This window comes from Mus pahari, chromosome X (genome assembly GCF_900095145.1).
Source record: "Mus pahari chromosome X, PAHARI_EIJ_v1.1, whole genome shotgun sequence".
Classification (NCBI taxonomy): domain Eukaryota; kingdom Metazoa; phylum Chordata; class Mammalia; order Rodentia; family Muridae; genus Mus; species Mus pahari.
In genome coordinates, this window is record NC_034613.1 from 124,350,747 (window position 1) to 124,364,445 (window position 13,699).

A 13,699-nucleotide genomic window follows, 5' to 3' on the forward strand; every position below is an offset into this window, starting at 1 on the left:
CTTAGCAAGGAGCTTGGCTGTGGTCCTAGGTGGGGGGCATTCAACAGCTTTTGCTACAGAAATATCAAGAATTTTTCAAGTTTCTTCCATTTCAAAGAGCCTGGTTTCTGGCAGCTTCATACCTAGGGCTTTCTCAAACACTTCTACCATGCTGATTCTTCCGAAGGGTGGAGTGAAGTCAGTTTCACAGGCTTGGACTTCTGGCCTGTCTGGGTGGCAGTGATCTTGTAATGCTTTTCACCATCCCTAACAGCATCTTCTCTGTGATTTCCATGAGGTCATGACCATAGACCATGTAGAACTCACAGGTGGTGAGTCAAATCAATCCCTTCACTCCAGAACTGGTGCCCAATTTCATACACCCGGTCAATGGCACCAACAGCCAGCATCTTGTGGTAGAGTTCTGGAGCAATTCTCATACATAAGCTCATTTTCCTGCTCATTGTGATAGGTGATGAAAGGCTTGGCCGAAGCTCCCCCAGGGATGATGTTCATCATGGGAGTTCCAGTGTCCAGGGATCCCAACTCATCCAAGAAACTTCTTATATCTGTGATGTTCTTTAGAGAAGATGACAAATTTCTGCCTCACAAACTCTTTCAGTATCAAGTCCAAGTATCTCTGAAGATACCTTGTTTCCTTNTCTCTGAAGGCCAAAGTGAAGCTGAGGCACATGTGCAAGCAGGGGGACANGAGTATGATCTGGGGGATGGTGCTCAGGTCGCCATTCTTGGTTTTCCCNGGATTCCCCTCAACTCCAATTATGTCTCCTTTGTGCAGTTTTTTATTGATATGAACACATTCTTCCTCTGACATATAATTCCTGGAGTTGGCCATGACTTGTAACTTGACCTCCTCTCCTCGAAGGTCATAGAAGATAAATTTTCCCCNAGAGACCTGCCACTTCTAAGGTGATGTTAGTTAGGTGGTTCCCAGGCTTCAGGTGACTGTATTGAATGAACTGAGTGAGTGAGATGTCCACATGGTACTTGTGTGGGTATGAGTCCTCCCCACTGACCTTCAGCTGCTGGACTTTGGATCTTGTAATATTGATTTGGGTCCAGAGTCTCCTCCTCCTCAGCACCCACATCAATGTCAGCAGTGTGGTTGGCGGTGGCAGCAGCAGTGGTCTGGTATAGCTGTTTCTCACTGAGCTCTTTCTGCTTGGCCTCTTCCTCTTCTAGTTTCTCCTCAGCTTTCAGACTCTTCTTCAGCTCATTTTTGTTTAATTTCAACTCAACATCCACTTTGACTTTACTCTCCTGCAGCATAGCCATTTTCCCCACTCTGTATTCTCACTTTTTAAAGTCTTTTTTATTGCCTCCTAATATTTTCAATAATAGCATGTAAAAACTTATGTTGTAAAAATGTTTATTTCCTATTACTGTTATGCCCTGAGACTATCACCTGACTGTTTTCATTGTAGCCATCATAACACAATTAGTTCCACTACAATTATTCTGTTACAAAACCTTATACTTATTAAAAACTACATTATTATTGGGAATGTATTTTTAAATGAGAAAGGGGGATTTTATTTAATTTTATTTACAAAATGATCTCATATATCTGCACGTCACGTATTGTTCAGATGAAATCATACTCTGCATTTTTAGTAAACTTTAGTGTGTTGTAATACAGTTCATATAAAATACTGGATGGGAATGAAAGGAATTCATTTTAAACAATGCCAGTGAAAATTTCCTAAATTATACAGCAATGATTATGTAATTATCTATCATAAAACGTATAGTTATATGCTATGAGGTAACAAATGACAGTTTAGTCCCATCAATAATTTATTAAATCCAAGGCAATACAAAGTATTTGTCCTTACCAAAATTCAGCATACTTAGCATAATGAATTTTTCTTAATATCTGTACCAGATTTTCTATGATTCCCTGTTTTCTGCCCAGGAGGTCTGCAATCTCAATTAAACTTTGAGATGAGTTGACATGTCTGTTTTGTAAGGTGAGAAAAGCAGAAGTATAAAAGTAGTACTATCAGGTATGGTTTGATACAGATCAAGTTTAAGAAAAACTTGAAAAAAATGGAATGTCAATCAAAAGGAGAAAGAACAGAGGCTGGGGATGTATTTTGTTGGTAGAGTTCTCCCTTCTTGGTTCCCTTCCTGGCTCTGCATCATGGACATGGCCTCATAGTCTTGCAAACTTTATATGCCCCAGGACAGGGGAATTCCAGGGCCATGAGGTGGGATTGGTTGGTAGGGGAACAGGGGAGGGGGGGAAGGTATAGGGAACTCTTGGGATAGCATTTGAAATGTAAATAAAGAAAATATCTAATAAAAAAATAAAATGCACATCAAGTTAAGATATGTATACTTTCATTTCCTGAAACCAGTGTAGAACTATAAATGTGAAGGCCATCAACATACAGAGGTCATTTGCAGATGTAAATTTGGATACATTTACTTCACTAAGTAGTGCATTGTTATGGAAAATGGAAGAAAAAGATACAGCCTTAGCTCTCTGCCTTTACATGCCTGGAGGGAAAAATTCCAAAGGATAATACAATTGGGGATTATTAAAGGATAGGAGACTAGGGTTATAACACCTATCCCTAACACCACAAACAAACAAGCTTAAGGACATAAGCTTGCAATGAAATCCCAACCCTAGAAAGGTGGAATAAGTACAATAAAAGTTTCACTGTCATCTTTGGGTACTTAGCACCTTGAGGCCAACCTGTCTCAAGGGACCCTGTTACTAAAAATTAAAAAGTAATATAGAGGAGAAGGAAAAGGTGTGAAGCTAAAAGGAGGGAGCTCCCAGAGCTGATTTTGAGTTAACATTTCAGAGAGGCATAGTGTGTTTAACATATCTAAGTGTTGCTAATAGATTGAGAAATGAGGGGTTTGTTATGAAACACTGAGCCTGGAGAGTTGCTTCCTAGGAGTTGGTTGGAAAAGAGTGAATTGGATTAGAAACATCCATAGTTTCTTCACAAAATTGTAAACTTTAGTGTTTTTATTTTCTCTAGTATTCCCCAATCATATGTAAACACATAGGGGCAATGTTAGGATTTATCCAGAATTGGGGTTTTGTTTGTTTGTTTTTTGATAAGCATCCAAGAGTGGTGACAAAATTGATGAGATACTAATGTATAAAGTAGTGTAGTATAATTAACAGCATAGTCTAATTTTGGAAAGGAGAGCAGTGAAGCCAAGAGGATTAATAAATTCACCTCAAGTAGAAAACAAAATGAGTAAACTTAATGACATTGTCAAGTTAAAATAGTTCGTAGAGTGAAGGTGGTGCTGCCAGGGAGTTTAATAAATTTGCATAAAGTAGAGACATTAAGGAATGTTTGTTGTCAATAAAATGAAAGACTACTGCTATTAAAATGAGATTGCTGGTAGAATGAATAATTGTGGCTAGCAAGTTCAAGATAAGGAAATAAACATTTACAAGAAAAAATAGCTTCAAGTGAGGATCGTGCTCAGAGAATATTCAGGGATGTGCTTACCTGAAGCAAAGTCTAGGTAAGGGTGACTAGAACACATTAAATAGTTAAAATACAAGGTAAGCTTATTCATGAAACATTAACATCTACAGCACATACTAAGGAATTGCTAGGGAACCCACAAATCTCATTGCTCCTTATCCAAAGTGTAGAATAATATATCTCTGTTCTTTTCTATATGTCTGCTAGAAATAATATGGTTTTCAGTTGTATCAATATTTGAAAGGAGACCAACTTTTTCTAGTCTCAAATATTTTAGCCTGACTTGTAGAGTCAATATTATATTCCATATTTTCCCTTTTGTTTGGTTATTCCTTCACTTTTGTGTAACATCTGCCTCTGCCTTTCCTTTTTCTTAGATATGACAGAAAAGAGGTAAAAACTTTTTGAAAGTTTATTTCTGAAAACAATCTTTTTCCTGCATTAGTAGATGGTCAGTGAACTATTCTGGGCATAATACATACACAATACAATATATAACACATAGAGTGATACAATGAGAATCATTTCCCCTTTATGTTTAAATTGTTCCAGATTCCTTCATTTCTTTGTAAAGATGCTCAGTGACCCAGTGCAACTCTGATTTGTATCCTTCTGACATAATTTTTGGAGGTTTAGAATTCTATCTTTACTGGCCATATGCTGACATTTAGTGATGATGTGCCATGCCATAAGGCATCTTTTTATTCTTTTGCTCATGGAACATGAAATACATTAAGCCTTTCTAACCAGCAATCACATGCATCAATTATAGAAAATATTACCCCTTTTTCTTTTTCTTTATATGTATTTTTAAGAGTTTTATGCATGAGTAGAACCTTTGCAATATTCTCATGCCACTCTCTTATTTCAACTTCTCAAAGTAATGACCTTTTCTTTAACTTCTTATATACATATATGATGTACATCAATATATAAGTACAGACTGCTGAATTCATTAAGTGTTTCTTATGTGTATTTGTCTACAGATTGGATAGCTAATCAGAGGTCTTATCCCTGGAGAGGAACAATTCTCCCTTTATCAGCAACCATTAATTGCCTATAGGGTCTCATGAGACTTTTTTCACCTATGTGGCATGTGGACTGGAATAGCCATTGAACAGGCTTTATTTAGACAACTATATTGTTAAGATTATATGCCTTCAGCCCTCTGTAATATAGAGACCACACTATTTCACAGGAGGTATTCTAATTATCTGCTTCTTAAAATCTTTCCACCCCATTCTTCCATGATGTTTCCTGAGCCTTAGATTTTTTTTTCAAAAAGAATTTTTTATTAGATATTTTCTTCATTTATATTTCAAATGCTATCTTTAAAGTCTCCTATACCCTCCCCTTGCCTTGCTCTCCAACCCACTCACTCCCCGCTTGCTGGCCCTGGCATTTCAGGGCATATAATCTTTGCAGGACCAAGGGCCTCTCCTCCCAATGATGGCTGACTAGGCCATCTTCGATACATATGCAACTAGATTTTATGGGTTGTCTTGTAGTTGTACTAATTAGTGTTGGGGAACCCCAAAGTCAGATGTTCTCTGAATTTTATCGGATGTTTGTGAGGGTCTCTGTTGGGGAAATATGCTTTCTTTAATGAGTGATGAGAGCTATGTTTATCTGTACATATAAATACAAGAATTTTACAATGCAATTGAGAATTATACTGATTTAGGAAAATGTGAGTAGTGAACAAGTTCTTCTCGAGAATCCATGACATCAGCAACAATTTAGTGATTGGGGTAATATTGTACATAAACACATTCCTATCAAATGGGAGTTAAGTTCAATTAGACAGCTTTTGGTTCCCTTCAACATACACATGCCACTATTAAACACTGGATATGTTTTGCCACACCAATTTAAAAAGAGAGCTTTATATGTAAACAGGGAATTCTCAATATATAAACCAAAATGGCAGAAAATGTCTTTCAGAGTGATCAATATCCTTAGCAATTAGAGAAATACAAATTAAAACTAGCAATTTCACCTCATTCCAATCAGATTGTCTAAGATCAACTGATAGCAAATGCTGGCAAAGATTTGGGCAACGGGGAGCATTTGTCCTCTGTGGGATTGAATAATGCTAAACGCACTCTGTAAATCAGGGTGGAGAAATCTCAAAATTCCTTGGCATGAGCCGCCAAAAAGACTCAAGGACTCAACATCTTACTGCACAGACATTTGTTCAGCCATGTTCATTGCTGCTTTATTTGTACTGACTACTAAATGGAACCAACCTAAATGTCCTGCAATTGATAATGGATGATGAGAGTTTTATAAATACACACACACACACACACACACACACATATATATATATAATATAATGAAATATTATTCAGCAGAAATATCATGAAATTTGCAAGTAAATGGATGAAATTAGAAAATATTATTCTGAGTAAAATGATGCAAACCCAGATAGATGAATAGCATATTCTCTCTCTTATCTGTGATTCTTTTCTCCAAATTATAAGATGTGAGGATATAGCTTGATTACCACAGAAACCAGGAAAGGAAAAGGAGAGCATAGAGGAGAGGAGAGCTATAGAGAATATTGGGAGGATGGAGGTGAAATACCTTTTAGTAAAAATAGAAATGGGGCAATAATATCTGGAGAAGGGGATGCAGGATAATACCAAGAAAGAAGGAAGGGATGAGGAATAAATAAAATTAAGGGATATTGGAATATCAATATATTAAAAGGCATATTGTTTCTGTGAGTATATGTATGTGTGTGCTTTAACATATAAATATAGCCTTCTTGTTCCATTTATTTACCTTCCTGGTTACATGTATATGTATATATATATATATATATATATATATATATATATATATATATATATATATATATATATATATGATTACCTAGTATTATTTATATATATATATATATGATTACCTATATATGACATATCAGTATATATCTCTCATATAAATTATATAAATATACATGTATATATGATATATATGTGTATGATATATATTATCTATCTATCTATCTATCTATCTATCTATCTATCTATCTATCTATCTATAAGCAGACCACTTGGTTTTGGACACAAACATGGAATTTTATCCTAGGGATGACTCTTTCTCCCACACTCTTTCTCCCAGGTAAACATTGTTTACCTGCCTGTAGTTATTTGTTCAGTGGTGGGGTGAGATACCTGCTCTTTTATGTTAGCATGTCTGTCAGTGGTATACTTCTTCAGCTCTTGTTTAGGGAGTCATTCTTTTATTTCTAGGAGAAACAATCTGGATCTTACAGTATTTCTGTCCCCTCTTCTGTTATGATCTATGAGCTTTTAGTTCAGGAGATTTGTTGTAGGTATATCAGTTGATTCTGGAAACTACATTGTTGCTCACTTTTTGTCTGAATTCTGGACAGTTGTGGTTTTCTCTAGTGGTCTCTGTCTATTGAAGGAGAAGTGAGAATTATATTTACTTGTGATTATGAGGTTAAATATTTAGAAAGCATTTAGGTATTAAGCTGATAAACAAAAGTGGTGGTAATAGATTGTTATTTTTAATGTTTTAAAATGTATTTTATCATGTGTGCGTGTGTGTGTGTGTGTGTGTGTACGTGTCTGTTTTGCTTTCATATGTGTTTGTGTACCACATGTGTGCCTGTAGCCCAAGAAGTATAGAAGAGGCCATCTAATATCATGGAAGTAGAATTATAGCGGGTTGTGAGTTGCAATGTTGTGCTTGGAATGGAATTTGCAACCAGTGCTCTTAAACACTGAACCATCTCTCTAGTCCTATTTTTAATTTTTAAAATGGATTTCACTTATTTTTATTTATGAGTATGTATTCATAATGTGATACAGTGGGTTTAACTTCAATTTCTTATATTTACACATTATTGTCTCTAATTTTGTTTGTTTGTTTATTCATTTTGGCCACTGTTTTACATCAGAAATTCTTATGCTTTTGTCATTGGGACAAAATATCTAAATAGAAGCAACATCAAGACAAAAGATCCATACTCTTCTGTAGCCAAAATTGTCACACTGCAAATTAAGATTACTTAGCTCATTCTGTCTCTCCAGTATCAGCAAAAAAGTAACTTACAGAATAATAAATAACCTTCAACAAGCTTTTTAGTTCCAGATTTAAATATAAGTTGACATTTCCCCACTGTTAAATATGATTACAGAGCTGCAAATGAATAATTTTGGTGAAAATTTCCATTTTGTTTTAGATACTAAATGTTTCCTATAGGCTCCTATGTTTGAACACTTGGTATCTAACTTTGAGGTTCTATTTTGGAAGCTGGGGAACTTTTGGGAGGTGGGTATTGTATTGAAACTGCATAACTGTGGGGGGTTGAATGAAAATGGCCTGAATAGTCTCATAGAAATTGGCACTATTTGAAAGTAATAAAAGGTATGATTTGTTGGAAGAACTGTATTAATGAGGGGTAGACTTTAAGGTTCCAAAAGTCAAAGTCAGGGCCAGCTGCTCTTTTTCTTCTTGCTGCCTTCAGATCTGAATATAGAACTCCCAACTCCTCCAACACTACATCTGCCTGTAAGCTGCCATTCTTCCCACCATGCTGATAATGAGTAAACCTCCTCCTAAACTGTAAGCCAGCCCCAATTAAATGTTATCCTTTATTAGGGTCACCAGATCATGGTATCTCTTCACAGTAACACAACACTGACTAGGGCAATCACTGAGGTGTTGGCAGTTTCCAAGGTTTGTAGACAACCTTACTCCCTGCCTTGTCCTGCTTCCTGGCCAATAGAGATACAAATAGATTCACATGCCTACACCATAGTCCCAAGCTTTTTCTGCCATAGTGCTAAAAATGTAATCTCTCATCTCTTTTCATTTAACTCTAATATATAATTTCCTTCTTCTTGGAAAAATTGTCCTCCATTGTATGGTATATGGACTCTTTAATTCCTCTTAAAAAATATAAAGTCACCTGGTCACTAAAGTGAAAAGTTGTCCTATTAGTCCAATTTCTTCCATATTTCTCACATAGTTTTCCTGTTTTCTGCCATGTATGACTTATCACAGTACCTTCTGAGATGCTTGGCATCTCCATAGACTTTCCATATTTCATGTGTAAAGATATTTGTTTCTCGCTAGCATCTCTGGTAAGCTTTAGATATTAGTTCTACTGCTTCATTCAAAATTTATTTGCTTAATTTCTAACTTCCTAAACTATGTTTGTTTATCTTATCTGTTATTGGGTCTAGTCATGTTTCCTCATAGTATTTCTAGACAGAAGTTCTAGAGTAGAACTCTTGGTTTGAACACTGGTGGTACCAGCTGAGAGAAAATGCAATTATGTAAACTTCCTTGTAACTTCCTGTTTATTATTTATTTTCATGTGGAAATTTGTAATAATCATTTGGGTATGCTGTCACACACCTTTAATCCTAGAATTTGTAAGTCAGAGGCAGGCAGAGTGGGAGGCTAGCCTGATCTACAGAGTGTCTTCCAGAACAGTTGGAGCTAAACAGAGAAACCCTACATTGAAAGACAAAACAAAACAAACAAGCAAACAAACAAAAATCAAAACCCAGAATACAAAAGAAAAACAAAAACAAAAGAAAACTGTAATAATCAGAGTAGCAAAATCTCAGGAACTCACATACATAAATTATTAGGTGTCCTACACAATAAATGTCAACTGCTATGGCTGCCATCAGTATTACTTTTATAATTATTATATCATTATCAAACATGAGGAGACAGCTCAGTAATGAATTATTTCCCCAGTATACATTAAAACCTCAGTTCAATCAATTGGATACAGAGAGACAGAGAAAGAAGGAGAAGAAGAGGAAATAAATATTATTATTATTTGGAAGTCTGAAATAAAAAGAGATAACCCACTATCTTTATCCATTTGTCTATTTAAAATGTAGATGTATGATGTGATTCTTATTTGTCTTTCTAGTTTTATACTAACAATGGGTTCCTTTTTAGTTAGAAGATGCCAGGTGTGATTCCAAAGATTTGCTAGATACATATTATTGTTCAAAATGAGGAACACGTTCTTAGGAGCAATATACAGATCACTCCATTTTTCTCACTGGCTACAGTACTTACAATTACCCTTGAGCCAATCAATCACTGACAGTTAAAGTAGGACAATGGCACTGATCAAGATTTATAACTTCCATAGGAATACTGTTCTGAAGACCTGAGTCACCTGGTGCAGGACTGCATATGTGAAATGCATTGCTTCTTTACAAGAAGAGAGTGAAAGGGATATTCAGTAGGGAAAATTGTAGCAGAGAAAAATTTTTCTGCTAATTGTAGCAGGGAGAAGGATTCTCTCGAGTTTTCCATCAACCTTTAAATATTAAATAGGCCTCCATTAGAGTAAAGATGAGAATAAAGACCTAAAAATTCCCTGAAAATTTAGGAAAGAAAAGTTAACTTTTCTAGTGGAGTTTACTCTGTGGACTATTCTTTCTTTCCTGTCAAAGAATAAATTTATTGTTATGCCAGTCAAATTTCCATTAAAAGAATGTTTGGTTATCACAATGTGGTATCAAAAATAAGATAAGCCTATATAATTCAAAAACTTTTTTCATATAATACATAGAAATAAAAACTGTATGAGAGAAATATAACTATATTTTTTCATTCACGAGTAAAGGTCATTGCAGCTTCTTGACTCTCATCTATGACCAAAGAGTCTCTGAGAAAAATGAAAGTGACCTCTACCTGCCTTCCTGTTTCCTGAGTACCTAGGACATGAATTACCATTCTCCAACTTGCCTTATAAACTGCAAGGAACTAATTATAATACTTTTTGCAGTTCAGCCTGCTTAAAAATCAAACTGTGCAAGTTGAGATAAACCTACTGACAATTAAGAGACAGGAAGATGTATTATCTTCAAATGCTCATGAGACTTCTTGGAGTTTGAAAAGTCACATCTGTTTCTGTTAGTTTCGTGTTTTTCCATTGATAACAGAAGCTCTTTGAGGCCCGGTTGACTTGCAGATATGCAAATGATCTTTACCCAAGCATGCTTCCTTTCTGAAATGGAAAGTTTACAAGAAAATACACAGCAAGAAGTCATGGTACATTCACCTCAGAGTCTGAAAATTGTATGCCAGGTATCATAAGTAATATTTCAATTTGGGAGAGAGACAGTACAAGTTTATGATATTTTCAGTGTATTTTGCATTAGGAAAGAAAAATGATATTTTTTAAAAACTCTGGGAAAACTGCATTGTAAGAATAAATATAATGTCTCTAAATCAGCCTACTAAAGCTCAGAATATTTCTTATTTGACTTCTCTATTTCATTCCAAATTAAAAAAAAAAAAACATTTAATTTGATATTAATGGAACAAATTCAGAAAACTGCAACCTGCAAATATGTTTGACACAGTGCATTGACTTTAACAATTGGTGAAGAATAAATCTTTCTTAAAGTTTCATTAAAGCACATGTACAATCAGTTTTATGATTATCAATCAAAGTTGAATCAACCACTTTAGACAAATTTGGAGTTAGAAGTCAGAAATAATAGGTAACTGAGATATCAGCAGAACAAAATCTATTTTTACAAGTTAAAGAAGTGAATCAATGTGTACAATCATTCATATAGACATGATATTTACTGACAATGTATCAGGCTGAGAAAATAGTTGTTTCAAATTTAGCTCACAAACACTGCAATATGATTTTGTTAGTATTAAATTTACTTCTTTGGATTTATCAAAGGACCTACAAAAATTCAGTTTTGTCTTGGGCATTAAGATTTATCATGAGATTTTTATGAATTTGGTTCATTATATATGTGTCAAGGATACTATATCTTATATGAGAAAGTAAGCCCAAATTAGGCTTTTTTGTTTATAGTTTCTGTGCATTGGAGATCAGCACAGTTGCATGGAATCAATTACATTTCTCATAATATTCAATGTACAAAATATTTAACATGCAGTGACAAAAACGTTTTCATTAGTCTTAGTAAGTTTCTAGTAGTGTCAAATGTGATGTTAAGACAGGAAGGAGTTAGAACACATGGATTCTGTATACAAATACAGGATAGATCTTTGAGAGTTTAGTGTTTGGAAGGAAACTGATGAACACCCTATACTCCAGAGTGGATGTCTCTACTCTTTTCCTCCTAATCCATAAGGTTGCAATTCCCCCTCCAATATGTTGTTCAGAAGATGTTTAAGTTTAGGGAAGTGATTGAGTCACAAGGCTTATTACTTCTTTATGAACTGGATCAGTGCTTCCACAGAGGAATCTTTTGGGATATTTTTCAACTCTTTGACCATGTAATATGAAAAACTGTGTTATTAATAATTTTGAAAGAAATTCACATGGTCATATTTCTGGCAATATGTACTTGGACTTCCCAGTTTTAAGACTTGTGATTAATAAAGCTCCTTCTTTTGATTTAATATTAGGTGATGTAAAGATTTTGTTAAAGCAACTCAAACAGTCTAAGGTAGCTTATGGTTGGAATAATGTGCTGTTTTCTGCTTGTTACATTAAGATACGCCAGCTTAAGGCAATAACTACATCTCTACCTAAAGGGAGGATTTGAAGATGCAAGAAAAAAATTGTTATATACATACTTAGAAAACAAATTGCCCAGTTGATCTGAGTAAGAGAGACTACAACTATAGTTATATTCTAGAATGAGGAAAATATATTATAAACAGATTTCTTGCTATTTTAAGAACATTGCTATTGGATTATTGAGAGGAGACTTGAGCTATTCATATCTATCAGGTGGTAGATCACTGATGCTAATATCCTTGCTTATTTGTCTCTGTCTATTTCTAGTTCTCACTATCTTCAGGCAATCATGCCCATGGTTTAAGGTTTAAAGCTTCCTGTAAAATGTACTTTGTTGTATAATTGTGCTTTTTTGCTTACAGAAATGTTATTTTCACAGAGCACTTATTCTATTTATTTTCCCTCTCTATTTGACATATTTATTGTGTTCTATATAACTTGTCATACATGTATATATCTATTCTGTCACTTATAAATAATATAAAATGCTTGCATTGTATGTCCCTTACCATTTACCTATAAAATACTCCCATCATGGGTCATCTCCAGATGCCACTGTAAATACACACTCTAGTTAATACCTTTGTCTATGTCACTTTTTTGTACATCTGTGAGAGCACATGTTCTTGGCCATATTACTGTGTATATTAGTTAACTACATCTCACATAATCATTACTTTGAACAATAGTATAGGATGGATAACAGAAACTAGAAATTAATAAACCATTCAGTCAGAGCCTAAAAGTATTTGGTATTTGTAGTTATACAGAATGATTGGGTATCCTCTTCCTCCTATTTTTTTCTTTTCATCTCGTACTAGGTAGAAGTCCTTAAAGAACTATAGGCAAAGACTACTAAACAGGTAGAAGAAACACAAAAATCACTTAAAGAATTACAGGAAAACACTGCTAAACAGCTAGAAGAAACACAAAAATCACTTAAAGAATTACAGGATAACACTGCTAAACAGTTAGAAGAAAAACAAAAATCCCTTAAAGACTTACAGGAAAACACAAACTAAAAGGGGAGGGAATTAAACAAAACCATTAAGGATCTGAAAATGGAAGTAGAAACAATAAAGAAAACCCAAAGGGAGACAATAGGAAAGAAATCAGGAACCATAGATGTGAGCATCAGCAACAGAATACAAGAAATGAAAGAGATAATCTCAGGTACAGAAGATTCCATAGGGAACATGGGTACAACAATCAAAGAAAATGCAAAATGCAAAAAGATCCTAACTCAAAACATCCAGTAAATCCAGGACAAAAGAACAAGACCAAACCTATGGATAATAGGAGTAGCTGAGAATGAAGATTTTCAACTTAAAGGGACAGAAAATATCTTCAACAAAATTATAAAAGAAAATTTCCCTAACCTAAAGTAAGAGATGCCCATGAACATACAAGAAGCCTACAGAACTCCAAATAGACTGGACCATAAAAGAAATTCCTCCCAACACATAATAATCAGAACAACAATGCACTAAGTAAACATAGAATATTAAAAGCAGTAAGAGAAAAAGGTCCAGTAACATATAAATGTAGGCTTAGTAGAATTACTCCAGACTTCTCAACAGAGACAATGAAAGCCAGAAGATCGTGCACAGATATTATACAGACCCTAAGAGAACACCAATGCCATCCCAGGCTACTATACCCAGCAAAACTCTCAATTACTATATATGGAGAAACCAAGGTATTC

At 34.7% G+C, this 13,699-nt stretch overlaps 1 pseudogene; it reads right to left on the bottom strand.

Moving 5' to 3' along the window:
* The window catches only part of LOC110314511, a 3,819-nt pseudogene extending 2,544 nt beyond the window's left edge, over nucleotides 1–1,275 (bottom strand).
* Between the last annotated feature and the right edge of the window lie 12,424 nt (nucleotides 1,276–13,699).